We start from the raw sequence: 14615 nt of genomic DNA on the forward strand, positions 1-14615 counted from the left end.
CCCCACCCTGTGCAGTGAGGCACGTTCTCCGGTCTCCACGTTCAGTCTTCATTTTTCATCCCTGTTTTGGGCAGTCAGCACCCAACATCGTCAGCCAATCCCACCCCTGTTCCCCCCGCGCTCCGTATTTCATGCTCCCATGCAGCTCTCCGCTGCGCTTCTGGCTCCCCAGCCCTTCCCATCCTGACTCGAGTCTCTGGAACTTCAGCCCCATGAACTGCAAATTCCTCCCCACCCTCAAGCTCTGTGAGTTCTTATCCATTTCTGCCTGGACTGAAACCAAGACCTCTGAGAACACCAGCCCCCACTTCCCCGAGCTTTTGCCAAATATCCTGCTTCCTTAAGCTTGGCAAACCATTTGGCTTTACCACCCTCTCCCCTTCTTGCTATCTTCCTACTCTCTTATTCACTGAAGACGTCAGTCACAGTGAGAAATAAAAATGTCCTGTCGTGTTCGTGGACGGTCTCCACATCCACATGCATGACCTCGGCCCTCAGTTCTTGGTGACCTCGTCCCGAAGGCCCCCCCTTGCTCCTCTCCTTTCGCCCAGGGCTGCCCCAGGCACTGCACAATCTCAAGGGCACAGTGGCCCTGGCTCACGCCACTCCCCGGGAGACATCCATTGTCTCAATCGCATCCTGACCTGGTCCTCGAATACCACCTCTTCAAGAACCAGAGTCTCCTCCTGAGCTTGTTTACTCAACGACTCCAGCACAGTCAAGGGATCTTGACCTCCATCAAAACTCCCAGTCCACGAACCCACTAATTCCTCCAACCAGTCAGCTCTCTCCTTCCTTTTTACCTTCCTCAGCTTAGATCCCACCATTAGCATTTGATACACACACATCCCCTCCTCACAGACAACTTCCCCTCCTCCTTCGCAGAGAAAACCCCTTTGACTTTCCTCTGGGAAACCACATCGCCCTCTCCTTTCCTCCATCCTCCTCTCACCACCGAGGTCGCTGCGGTTTCCCACCCCCAGCGCTGCTGAGGTTTTGGGCCGGGGGCTGTCCTGTGCACGGGGAGGTGTGGGTGGGTGTTCAGCAGCCTCCGGGGCCGCCCCCTGCCAGATGCGCTCCTCTTCCTCCCGCAGGTGTGACAACCAACCCATCTCCAGACGCCGCCAGTCCAGGTTCACGTCTCTGTTCTCCCTTGGGGTCTACCTCTCCCTTCACACGTTTACGATCTAATCAGGAGCCATTCAGTATCAAATATCTTCTTGTCTCCTGTATATCCAACAGTTCCCTCTCAACTGGATTCTTTGTATAAACACGTGGAAGTTTTCCTCACTAAAAAAAAAACAAACCACCTTTAACAGCATGCCTCCTTCCAGCCAGAAGGCCGCTCTCCTCCACTCGCCACCAAAGCATGCATGAGGCTTTCATTCTCCCGGCTGCCATCCCCTCCTGTGAAGCCTCCCAGGGCCACCCCTGCAGCTTTCACTGGGGTCTGCAGCGATCCCCTCAACCATAAATGCAGAGGGCGCTTTCCAGCCCTGGACATCAGGCACACGTGAGCGAACCAAGATGGAGGGAGGTGAGGACCTGGGTTTGATCTTGACCCTGTTGAGCCCAAGGTGCCTCAGGGGCATCCCAGAGGAGCTGCTGGGTGGGCACGGGGGCGTGGAGGGCTGGAGCGAGAGGAGGGAGCTGTGCTGGCGACACACACGTCTGGGTGTCCAGCAACAACCCGGGAGAGGCGAGGCCCCTGAGGGGGAGCCCGCGGCAGGAGCCCTCAGACCGGACGCTGCCTCAGCCTCCTCTCTCGGGCTCGTGAAAACGCCGATGGCTGGGCCCCGCCCCAGAGTTTTTACTTCAGCAGCCACCGGGCGGGACCCAGGCTTTGCATTTCTAGCAAGTTCCCAGCTGCTGCTGCAACTGCTGCTGGCCGGGGTACCCCACTTGGTGCTCCACTGAGGAGAGGGGGCCCGGGCGGCTGAGACGCGCCGCCATTTCTTGGCCGGGAGCGGAGGACGAGGCCTGGCGGGAGACCCCGCGCGCGCGGAGGGAAAGGACCACCCGCGGCGGGCAGCGAGGCGGAGGGCGGGTGCCCAATCCTCGGACTACACCTCCCAGGGTGCCCCGCGCGGCTCGCGCCCGCCCCCTGCAGGCGGCTGGCGGGAGGCGCCGCCGGGAGCCCGCGGACGCTGCGCGGAGCGTCCGAGAGCGCCGGAGCGGCGGCTGCTGCGGGCTGCGGCGGTGCCGCGGGAGCCGGGAGGGAGCCGAGCCGGCGGGTGAGTGGGGCCCGCGCTGGCCGCCCGCCCCTCTGAGCCCCGGCGGCGGCGGGCGAGCTCGGGGGTCCGGGGGTCCCGGCGCGCGGACCCGGGGACTGCCTCTCTGAGGAGACGCGCGTGCTGCCGTGGTCGCCGCGGTGGCCCCTTTTCGCGGTGGGTCCCGCGCCCGGCCCGGGGGGAGCGTCCCGCCGCTGTCCTGCCCAGCCCCGGGCCGGCGGGAGCGGTGCCGCAGGTGGCAGCGGCAGGTGGCCGTGCCCTCCTCTGCGGGCCCGGGGGGCGGCGCACGCACCCGCGACCGGGGGCCAGCTGCGTGGGCGCCCCGGGTCTGGGCTCCGCGGTGCCCCCGGGCCTCCCGCACCCTGCGCGGTGCTGTCCTGGAGGTGCCGTGTGGTGTCGGGGACCGAGGGGTCCTTGGCTGTTCTCAGCGTGCAGAGGGCTCCCGGCGTCCCCTCCTTGCGCCGGGGAGGTAGGGGAAGGGCGCGGGCTGCGCGCCCCCAGGTCAGCGCGCGCTGCCACCGCGCCCCGCGCCTGGTGCCCCTCCTGGGTGGCGGGTGATGCGCAGCCCGTCAGGGGTGCAGCCGGAACGGCCTTCTTCCCCACATAGCTTTGAAACAAAATTCGTTTTAATGCACTGATTTTTTTTTTTTTTTAATTAAAGAAAATTTGACCCCGGATATCTTATCTTTGTTTTTGCGGGAGCTCCATTTGCCACCACGTAAGTTCATATAATAAGCACTATACGGTTTGGAAAAAAATATTTCTGTGAAGGTGCTCTTCCTTGCCCTCTATCGGAAGAATTATGTTCAGTTGGTTGAAATGTTTATTCTTTAGTAACTGCTGTGGCTGGAGGCAGGAGATAAGGTGGTTTTGAGTAGTCACGACAACCCTTCATAACAGTTTGGTTTCAGACGATTTCGTTATCCAGTTTCAAAGACTGTTATTTCCATGTCGAAGATGTGGGGTGGGGGGAAGAAGGCAAAGCTAAGCTGTCAATACTAGTGTCTTACTCTAAAAAGGGCTTTGCATGTCTAACTCCAAAGCAAGCAGTTTAATTTGGTAGCTAAAAGCAAGTCAGAAGCTGAGCCTGCATATTGAACTCTGTATCAGTTTTAATAGTTTTTCACTTGATTTGTTTAGCTGGTCTAGGTAGACAGTCTTAGGATCTCTGAGAAACAACAGATATTTCTCTGTGACGTTTGCACTTTTTATTTCTCTGTACAGCGTTTTCCGTTATGGTTAAATAGACGTCGTTGTTAGGCTTGGTTTAAGGGAAATATGTTTAGTGTTTCTTCATTCAGTATATTCTTTATCATAGCTAGTAAGTTTCCATTTGTGACTAATTTACTAAGAGTTTAAAAACTCAGGGATGGGTGTTGATTTTTTTCTAATGCTCTTGTGTAATGTTCACTGATATGGCTATGACCTTTTCCTTCTTAAAATTGTAACATATTTCTAGATTTTTCTGTTTCTAAAATCATGCCATAATTTGACATGCACTTTTAGGTTGTGGTGCATATTTGGTAGATTCGGTAGCTAACATTTTACTTAGGGTGTTGGCATCTATATTTGTAACTGAGGTTGGTATATAGTTGTCCCTGCCTGCCATTTCTGAGTTCAGTATTAGGGTTATGCTATTCTAACTGATGAAGTTGGGAATTTTTCCACCATTTTCTGTGCTCTAGAATAGAAGCATTATCTGTTTCTTGAAGTTTGGCAGAACTTGTATGCAAATTGTCTGAGCTGCTGGTAGTATTTTTTTCCAAAGATGACATCTGTATTTGACTATCTTTTCAATTTTCTTATGATTATTGATTTTTTTCAGGTTTTCTACTTCTTCAAAGTCAATTTATTACTTTCTATTTTCCTAGAAAAATCACTGAAATTATTGAAATTTAATATATGTTAGCATAATGCAATATATAGTATTCTCTTGTAAGAAATAATAATCTTATTGCTGGTATGTCCTCTTGTTAATAGTTCTCTCTCTCTTTCTCTGGTACTTTTTCTCTTTTTTCAAATATTGATCAGACTTGCTTAATGTTTATTTTATTAGTTTTTTCAGAGAACCAGATTTTGGTTGATTGGTTAATCCCATTGATTTTTATTTGTCTATGCCATTAATTTCTGTTTTTAATCTTTGTCTTTCTATTTAATTTGAGTTTATTTTGTTCAAGTTCTAGCCTTTGGAAATGCTATCTTAGATCATTTATTTAATCAATCGGTCCTCAAAACTTGTTTTGTGGCTTGAGAATTTCTGTTTTCCTGCCTGTCCTATTTTTTGGAGCCTGCCTCTTGGGATTGTTGAAGACTTGGGATGTGTTGCTAAGTGGCACGTGTATCCCAGGTGAGAGGATCTGTTGTGGGCTGCTTAGCGTGGGTGGGTGGGGAAGGGCACACAGCTAATCGCCTTACCAAGCTCCATCCCCAGCACTCCTGTCTGCTGGTTCTGAGCCTGGAACCCCCTCCATGTCATTTTCAACCGCTCGGCAGCCTCCTCCCAAGCTTGGATTATTGGGTTGTGGTTTTCTCAGGCCATCTGGTTCTGAGTACTTTCTACCTTCCAGAAATTTTTTAGAAGATTTAGTTGACCACTGGCACAGTTTCTTGTTTTCCAGTTGTCTTATTGGTTTAGTGTTTTACAAATAATGTTTCTGCCATTTCATTGAATTTTAGGCCACAGGGAAGGCAGAAGTATGTGTGTAGTCCATTACCTTGGTCCAAAAAATTGTGACACGTCTGAAATGCTGTCTACTGGGGAAGCTTGTTAGAGAGTCAGTGTCCAGGGTTTTATTGGAGCCTGGTCATGTAGGCTTCTTCTGCCCAAATTCCAGACTCCCAGAAGGAAAGCAGGTGTTCAGCGTACACCTCGTTGTTCCTACTGACAGTTTAGGCACCGTGAGCCATCCTTATCAGATACAGAATGTGGGGAATTCTTCCTTCACAGAAGTTCCCAGATGCCAACAAGCAGGCAGCCTTCCTAAGGAGAGCAGACTCAGATCTGCTGGGTTAATTCTCTTCTGCAAAGTTTCCCTCTTATTTTCCTCACAAAAAGAGGAATCCTGTAGCTGGAAATGATCTCTCCAGCTAGATTATCAGGTGGTTTTTGCCATCTCTGAGGGGAGGGCAGCTTTGGTAAGCATTAAGACACAAACTAGGGGTGAAGAACCGTTCCCAGATTTTGGAAGCACCTGAAGGACTACACATGCTGCACAGTCTGGAGGGTATATCAGTAGCAGAGCATGGAGAAGCCACTCAGTAGTTTAGAATTATTTTTCCTCTTGATTGGTCTTTGGTCACTTTAAGACGAAAGGTGGCTCGTCATCCAGCACATTCGTCTCCCCGGTCTCTGGGCTTGGCTTTGCTCGTATGCCATTTTGTCACTCGCTTCTCTCCTCTGGTTGTATTATGTAGCTTTTGTTGCTTAACTTTGTCTCTGTCTGAGTTTTATCTCTAAGAAGACTGCAAATTCCTTGAAGGTTGAACAGCGAATCATACTTAGTTATGCACCCTCCCCCATCCTCGCAGGGGGACTGCTTATAGTTGGTGCTTTGTCATATTTGTTGAAAGAACAGCTGAAAGGAAGTAGGATGCAGTGTCTTCTTCCTTCTGCCATCTACTTACACTTAGCCGGTTTTTGATGTAAAGCAACTGACATTAGCTGCTGGACTTGTCGGTCTGTGTTAGGTCTTCCCAAGCAGCAGATGGTAGTATTAAAGGTTTTGGGTTGAGAGGCTTTTTGAGGACCTTGAACCTGCATGGGTTTAAATTGTCAAACCATCTTTTCTGTCTAATTCGACAGGCTGTATCTAGTTTCTAGACTGTTTCTTCCTCTTCGGCCTGGGTTTAGACCTCAGGCATGGGGAACTGAATGAGTCATATTCTCATTTTTAGCACATTATCATCATCGGTCCATGCTAGCCCCTCTCTTGTCTTGCTGGCTTGTTCATGTGTTCATTGGCTCATTTATTCACACATTCCATTTTTGCCTGTACCCAGGCTCATTCCCTTCCCCCATCCCCAACTTTTCTAATGTGTTTAATATGTATCATTTTGTTTTATATATACTTAAAAATATGTACTGTTTGGTGTGCATATATTTTTTGCTGCTAATTATTTAGAAGGAAAAAAAGTTCTTTAAGCAATTAGACTTGTAGTCTGATTTGGAAGTGAAGGCATTTCTCTTTTTTTAAAATTAATTTTTAAAAATGGATTTCATTTAATTAATTTTATTTACACTCTATACCTACCAAGCAAAACTCCCCCTTCTCCCCTCTCCCCATACCCCGGTAACCCCTAATCTATGTTCTGTCTCTGGGAATTTGCCGTTTCTAGGTATCTCACATAAGTGACATCAGACAGTATTTGTCCTTCTGTACCTTGCTTATTTTACTAAGAATACTTTTTTCAAGGTTTATCCACAAGTCACAGTGTGTCTCAGAGCTTCATCGCTTCTTAGGGTGGAATAGTATCCCACTGCATGGATGTACCACATCTTGTTTACCCATTCATCTGTTGATGGACACTTAGGTTGCTTCCACCTTTGGGCAGTTGTGAACATTGGTGTTCAGGTATTTGTTTGAGGCCTTATTTTCACTTTGGGTATATACCTAGGAGGAGAATTACTGGGTCATATGGTAATTCTATATGTAATTTTTTGGGGGTGTGCCTGTGTTTTTAGTTTATGTAAATGACATCTCATTCCCCTTACTGGCATCCCTCACCACCTCGTTTTTATGAACCATCCATGTTGCATGTGACCATCTGGTCTTTCAATCCACCACATTTTGCCACTCTTCTGGTGGTGGGCACCCAGCTTGCCTCCTACTCCCAGGCACCACAAACGGTGCTGAATGAAACCCCCATACATGTTTGGTGAGCTGCTGTTTTGCAAAATACCAGAAATGGGTTAGCTTTTATAAAGGGGATTTATTAGGTTACAATTTTACAGTTCTAAGGCCATAAAAGTGTGCAAACTAAGGCATCAACAAGAAGGTACCTTCACTGAAGAATAGCCAGTGGCATCTAGAACACCTCTGTCAGCTGGGAAGACGCATGGCTGGTGCCTCCTGGTCCTTTGTTCCCAAGTTCTGGTTTCAGAATGACTTTCTCCCAAATGTCTCTGGGCTTCTGTCTCTCTTAGCTTCTCTCTTTCAGCGATCTGCTTGGTTCTCCTTGGGCCCGTCTCTCTAAGCATCTGGGAGTCCTCCGGTAGCTTCTCTGGAGTAAACTCTGGGCTTCATCTCTTAGCTTAGCATCTCCAGACATCATTCTGTCTGCATCTCCCAGCATCTCCAAGTTTGTGTGGGCTCTCAGCTCTCTTAAGGGCTCCAGTGATCTAATTAAGACCCACCCTGAATGGGCAGGGCTGCGCCTCCATGGAAATGAGCTAATCAAAATGTCTTACGTACAGTTCGGTGGATCACATCTCCATGGAAATTACCTAATCGAAAAGTCCCACCCTAATCAAAAGACTAATAAGTCTGCCCCCATAAGATTGCATTAAAGAACATGTTTTTTTTTTTTTGTGGGGGACATAATAGATTCAAACCAGTGCAACTTTCATGAGAACTTCTTTGAGAGTTAGACCCAGGAGCAGGGTTTCTGGGTCGTAATGTGTAGCTGTACTTAATGTAACCAAGTATTGCTGGATGCAGAGTGTCTGCACTCCCACCTCCTTCCTCCTCACCCCTGCACAGTGCACAAGGATTCCGAAGGCCCCCATCTCTTCCAACACTTGGCATTATCCAGCTTTCTAGTTTTTTGATCACTCTCAGTCTTTTTCTTTGATTACTACCATGTTCTAGAATCTATTAAAATATTCATGTCATCCTTTTGAGTTTCTTTTTGCCCAAGTTGTCTGCTTGTGCCCTTCCCCTTTTTTTCAATTGGGATTCCGGACTAGAATATTTGAGACATTAATCACTTGTCAATTTTTAGACAATGCAATGCATTCTCCCAATGTTATGTTAACTTTGCCCGTGGTACCTTCTTTGAATAGCAATCCTTAATTCTATACTCAGAACAATCAATCTGCCCCTAGATCATAAGATAAATACCTACAGTTTTTTAATGAGCTTATTCTTTTACCTTTTGCTAGGTTGACAGCATTTGATAATCTAGGCATTTCACATAAAAATCCAGATTTCTAGCTTCTGCTGAAAGGGTAGAGTTGAGTAGTGGGGTCCCCGGTCATCTGGAGTCCGGGCTCTCTGGCCACTCCACCTGCCCGGCCTCGCTCATACAGTTGACTTTCTGGCCCATGTCGACACTTGAGTTCGTGATCAGCCCCTGCTGTTGGTGAAGCCGTGCCTTGAAAATAAAGCAGCACAGCGATAATGTTCACAAAGATGTCAGATGAACATAATTATTATGTGGGCGAATGGACTCGGAGTTGAGAACACAGCCATGGTTTCTGGATCTCACGACACCATCGAATAAAGGTTAATATCTTAATAGAAACTCATTGGCTGAAGGCATGCTCCCTCTTTTAGCAGTCATAGCTCACGGTTTTCAGCCGTTTCTGGATTGCCTCTTATTTTGATGCACAACAGAAGTCCATAGCTTTGCGAAGTCTACATGCCAGCCAAACCTCTAAACCAGGGGTCTAAAAACCTTTTCTATAAAGAGCCAGATAGTGTATATTTAGGCTCTGCGGGCCAGGAGGTCTCCTTTGCAACTAGTCAGCCCTGTTCTTGTATCACCAAAGCAGCCACAGCAGTATGTGATTGAGTGTGTTCCATTCATTTGGTCCAGATGTGGCCCACAAACGGTAGTTTGCTGATTCCTGCTTAAACTGTTGTGGTGGTTTGAACTGTGTACCCCGGTTTGGACACGTTCTTGGTCTTGATCCCCATTCTGGTGGATGTGGCCGTATTGTAAATAAGATCCCTTCAAGATGGGACTTCAGTTAAGGTGCAGCCCCTCTACGTAGGCTTTAACCCGATGATGGGAGCCCTTTATGAGCAGAGTAGGCTGAAGGTCAGATGGAGAGAGAAGCCATGGGGAGCAGCCAGGGCCAGAAAGCAATGGAACACGAAAGAGAGGAGAAGACATGGCCATGTGATGGAAAAGCCAAGGAACCCGGAGACTGCCGCCAGCCAGAACAGAGAGCCGGGGGGTAAGCCAGCCCTCTGGCCTCTGAAACCGTGAGCTGGGAACGTCCTTTCATTAAGCCAAACCATTGTGTGGTATTTGTCTCAGCAGCTGAAACTAAAACAGCTATATTTTTGAACTTATTTTTTTCCTCCTTTTCTTGTTCCTAAGGAGCAACATGGTAACATTCACCTAATAACGCCAAGGTAAGTACCTGCTGTGTGCCAGGTGCTGAGATTGCAGCAAAGGAGAAGACACTAAAATTCGCTCCGTCGCACTCCTGTCTGGGCAGGGAGACGGATTCACACAGGCCAGGACAGCGACAGAGTTGGGCAGTGGGGTGGGGGCCTAGGTGCATGGGGAAGACTTATAAGAAGGTGACATCTAAATTGAGGGGAAGGAGGGTTTCGCAGGACGGGGTTGGAGCTGTGTGTGGAGCAAGGGCCTTTTGTACGTCATTTGCAAAATCTATGAGGTGAGAGTTTAGCCCAGTATAACCAGAAAGTAGAGATCAGGGTTTCGTGGTAGCAAGCAAAGGGAGAGGAGAGAGAGAGAGATGTGGAGAAGTGGGAGGCAGCCAAAAATGGGTGGCAGAGATCACAGGAAAGAGATTGAGAGTAAAGGAACTCCACACACAGAATCCTGAGTGCTTAAATAATCAAAGGTTAGTGGTGACAACTCCCGTGCTATTATGTGAGTCAGAAAATATGGAAACATAGAAACGCTTCCCAAGTAATTTCACCAAGTTAAAATAACCCTGATAGAAAACAGTAGAAGCCTGCAAAAGGAAACTGTAGGCCACTTTGACATAGGGCATATATGCCAATATCCTAAATAAAACAGCAAAATGAATTTAGCAGAATATTAAAAGAAGTAATAAGCTTGGATCCATGTAGGTTTTCTTCTAGGAATTGAAGAATGTTTCAATGTTAAGACATATCTTAGTTAATTCCATTATATAAATTGTAAAAGTAGAAAGCTATATGATCCTATTGAGAGATACAGTAAAGCTCTGGATAGAATCTGCCTTTGAATATTGTTATTCCTTGAAAGCATGATAATCATTTCTTGAAAACTTGTCATGTATTGGAGCTTTGCTATGTGCGGTTTCCTCTGGCTAGCTAACTTCCTCATCTTTTTATTTCTCTGGCAAATTTCTGTAACTTTTCATTGCTCCCCTGTTCTGTGGATCCCTTCTTGTTTACTCTGGGTGGGATAAGTGATTCTCTTAGGCCGGCAGCCCTGTAGTTATATCGTTACATTGCATTTCAATTGTAATATTCAGTTTCTCCCAAGACTTAAAGGATTTCCTTCTGTAAGAACCAGGTACCATAACCTGTGTAGTAAGACAGTACACAGGTTATTTGCCTCTTTAGCTTCAGACTCCTTCCCTTCCCTTCTCCTGCTCTTCTCTATATGAGAGAGAGCTGATTCTTGCAAAACTTTTTGTAGGCTCTCTTGTCCTCTGCTTCTGGCTCAGTTAGGCTGGCAGGAGGCACTAGTAGGAGGTTGTAGGGCAGGAGGAGGAGAGAGGCCTCCTTCCTTTGTCCCTCCAGCCTTAAGGGTGGTAGAGGTGTCCCACTGTTGCTAATTTCTGGGTTGGTTCATCATCCATTTGGCTTTTTGGTCCTTCCCCAAACCTTGTAACTGGTTCCATATTAAGTTCCCTCTGTTGAACCACCTCTTTGGCCTCTGTTTTTCTGATAGTGAACCTACTTCTGTGGGATCATGATCTCATAGTAAAGACAAGCATTAAAACAACTATGACTTTTGTCTCTTTGATGCTCCTTGCTCCCTTCTTTTGGAAATACACTTCACGTTGGGCACAGAGATTTGACCCAGCCTGGCCAGTCCTGGAAATTCACACCCCTGTTCACAAAGATTTTTCCAAGGGGAAATCACATCATCGAAAGCAGACTAGTCACTTTCCTTTGGATTGTTTAAAATGGAGCTGGGAGAGAGAAGCCAGCCCCCTTTGTTCTCTGGAGGTATGAGGATGTATGAGTTCCATGAGAACTTGGTCTTGGTTTTGTTCAATATTATATCTCCAGTGCACCATCAGCATCCAACAAATACCTGATTTCATCAAATCTAAGATGCCATCAATTTTAAAACAATTATTTTAAGAAAGAAAAAAAATACTGTCAATTAAGTTATGACACAGTTTTTCTTGTAGACTTATTAAAACATCCTTTAGACCTCTGTAGGCATCTAAAACTTCTCCACATTCAGAGTTTCTCTTTTGAATCACTTTTTGACTCCACTTTGTTTATCGCCGTGCTTTTTTGCACACTAATGACCTCTAGGCACCAAGAACATGGTTGTAAAGTGTCCTTGGTGGTCCTGAGGATTTTCTTTTAAGCTTGCGATGCCCCTTCTGTGAATTCTGACACTGGCACTTCCTTGCTCTTAACCCACAGTATCAACAGAAGGTGTTCAGAAGACAACCAGGACTCGTTTTCCTTCTTCAGTTGGCCCTTGCTTGGTGTGTGGACTGAAATATTCTGGGATTGCAGTCATCTGTGAGGCCACCTTCTCTGCCTCCACTCCAGCAGTGCCAGGCATGTGTGGAAGTCTGGGCTCACGGGGGGGGTGGGGGGTGGAGGGTGTCCCCGATGCCATCAAGCAGGGATAAAAGTCCTGGCTCCCAGCTTGGGCTTCTCTGACCCTGCCCCGATGAGGGAGCTGGGGTGGAGTTGCATTTGGTCTGTGTTAGGTTGTCCAAGTATTGGTGACGGTAAACTCGAGCCGGTCTTCCTTTTTGTAATTAATAAATTATCTATGGGATAAAACATTGAGATCACATGAGCATCCTGTTCCCTGACAACCTTTTGCCCAATGATTTTAGCGTCTATTGTTGAATATATTAGGGTTTACAAAATGGTGATTTTTCTAATTATGTTGTTTCTTTTACATTTATTAGGTGGTCTCTTTCTGTAAAGAAGGGCTTTATTCTTCTTGTCCTTGTATTCTTCTTTTAGTATGAATATGGGTTTTTATTCATGTATTATGATCCATTACTGTCATTATACTTTTTGTTCAAATTGTCCCAGATAGACCAAATACGACTCCTTCACCTTCACTCCTGTGTCCATTAGAACTGATGTCTTTAATTAAAAAAAAAAAAAAAAACTTTTAATGAAGTATCACACATACAGGAAAGCATGCAGATCATGGGTGGGGGGCGTGGGGAACTGGTGTTAGCATCACCCAGATGGAGAAACAGAACTTCGTCACCATCTCAGGGATTCCCTGTTCCCCCAGTCTGAGTTGCGCTCATTCCCCAAAGCTGCCACTCGCTGCCTTCTGACATCCTGGCTTTGCATTGCCTGTTGTATGATTCACCGTTGGAATCGTATAGCTTGACCCCTGTTGGGCTTCCTTTACTCAGCATCGTGTTTGTCTGATTCAGGCCTGTAATTGCACTAGTTCGTGCTCGTTGCGGTGCAGTATCCACGGTTGGAAGAGTCCCCAGCTGATGTTGCTGCACATTGTGGTTTATTCATCTGGGCAGTCACCAGTCATGCTTCTCTGGCTGTTCTTGCACGTGTCTCTGTCGTTTGTGTGTGTGGTAATGTACACACAGCGTGACATCTCCCACTTCGCTGACATTTCAAGCCGACCATGCAGGGACCTGAACCCCAGTCCCAAGGCCCTTGGGTCTTTGGGCACCCCTTGCTCTCGGGGTCCGCCGGGTGTCCCAGCGTCACCTGGCTTATCTCAGGTTGCATGCCTGGAATCAGCTCTTTCTTCAGGGAGCCTGCTTCCTTTTAGTGGGGAATGGTATTAAGACATGCGGCTAAGTTCTTAAGGGAGACGAGTGGGAAGGTCAAGTACCGAATGCACACAGTGATAATTCACAGTCCTAATTGTCACTCTTCTTGGTGACGTGGGCTCTCGATCAGAGGCAGGCAGTCGAAATTCCGTCTGATGGTAACTTGTGTACTTGTGTCTCCCCTTCCAGCCCGCATTTTTTGGGATCCATGATAGTATCGTTTTCAGTTTTGTGTTCAGAGTGTTTAGCACACTATTTGGACTTAAATTGTGCTGGACAAAGTCATAAACTATTCATTATATAAGTCAAGTATCTTTTCCTCATTTTCTGACTCTGTGTAGACGGCAGAGAACGATCTGGAAAGAAGATGCTGTGGAAATGTTCGTAGACTGCTGGCAAATTATTAAATGTTCCAGAACTTGTTTCTCTTGCTGAATGGGAAGCGTTTTATTGGATTCAGCCTACTAAAAGGCTGTAACTGAACCTCTGAGGCTTTTCTTAGTAGATAGTAATAAGGCAGTAGGATGTGATTCACTTTGAACTTTGCCAAAGGTGATTTTCAAAGTGTTAATGGCTCAACCTGGAGGTGAATGATATGAAACTGGGATTGAGCCTCCAGCTAGAAGACATATGGTTTTCTTTTGCTCGTATTATACTGCTTTGTGACTTTTAAGTCAATTGTTCAATTTCTTTTCCTCATTTTCATCTGCAAAAGGGGTGTGACAGTATTCTAAACAACTTAAATATTGAGGTGAAGTGAGAAAAACCTTTGGTATGTAGTAATTAAATGAAAGCTGTATCCTAAGCACGGACGTTAGTCATTATAAGTAGCAACAAAGAAAGCCTAACATCAGATCCTGGGGTTTGTTTTTATTTAAGGGAGGTGTAGTGTGGCATTTTAATAAGAGTTCCAAATGAAAGGGTAGAGCCAGGCTGAGTCTGGTTTTGAGGGTATAATGATAATGGGACTGGAAGGTTATAGTTGTTTTTTTTTTTTTCAATTTACTTTAAGTGGGTTTAGGCAGAAGATACATGAAAATTTTAGGGACAAAGTAGGTTTATTTATAACCTACATTTTGAGTGAAGGAATAGAAACTAAAAGGGAAAACTAAAATGTAAAACACTGTATTTATCCAGGAAAGGGCTATATGTATGTGTGTATGCTTTGGGTTTTTTTTTTTTTTTTTTTTTTTTTTAATGTTTAGGGAAAAAACCTTTATTCCATCCCTTTAGGCAGAGTTAGACCTATTTGGTACATGTCTCTGTGTGTATGACAAAAGTTTGGGATCCTTTAGACCCATACATAGGTTTAAGGAAATGTTTCATTTTCTAGATTTAGTTTCTTTCTTCAAAAAATAGTTCTTGCTTGGTATAAAAATTGCAAACAGTAGAGATGCATGACCCCAAAAGTGGAAATTTCCCAAATTCCCAACTGTCTTGCCTTTATTCTTCCAGATCTTTTCTGAGCATCCACTAGAATATGTGATATATATTTGTTTTCAGAAATTTGCTTA

At 46.2% G+C, this 14615-nt stretch overlaps 1 protein-coding gene across 1 annotated transcript in view; it reads left to right on the forward strand.

Moving 5' to 3' along the window:
* Window positions 1-2139: 2139 nt before the first annotated feature.
* The window catches only part of SPECC1 (sperm antigen with calponin homology and coiled-coil domains 1), a 293600-nt gene continuing 281124 nt past the window's right edge, over window positions 2140-14615 (forward strand). Inside the window, exon 1 of the mRNA XM_037810359.1 lies at window positions 2140-2234. The gene's annotated coding sequence lies outside the window, so the exon portion shown is untranslated. The remainder of the gene's footprint in view (window positions 2235-14615) is intronic.

The sequence above is a fragment of the Choloepus didactylus genome, chromosome 18 (assembly GCF_015220235.1).
Source record: "Choloepus didactylus isolate mChoDid1 chromosome 18, mChoDid1.pri, whole genome shotgun sequence".
NCBI classification, from domain to species: Eukaryota; Metazoa; Chordata; class Mammalia; order Pilosa; family Megalonychidae; genus Choloepus; species Choloepus didactylus.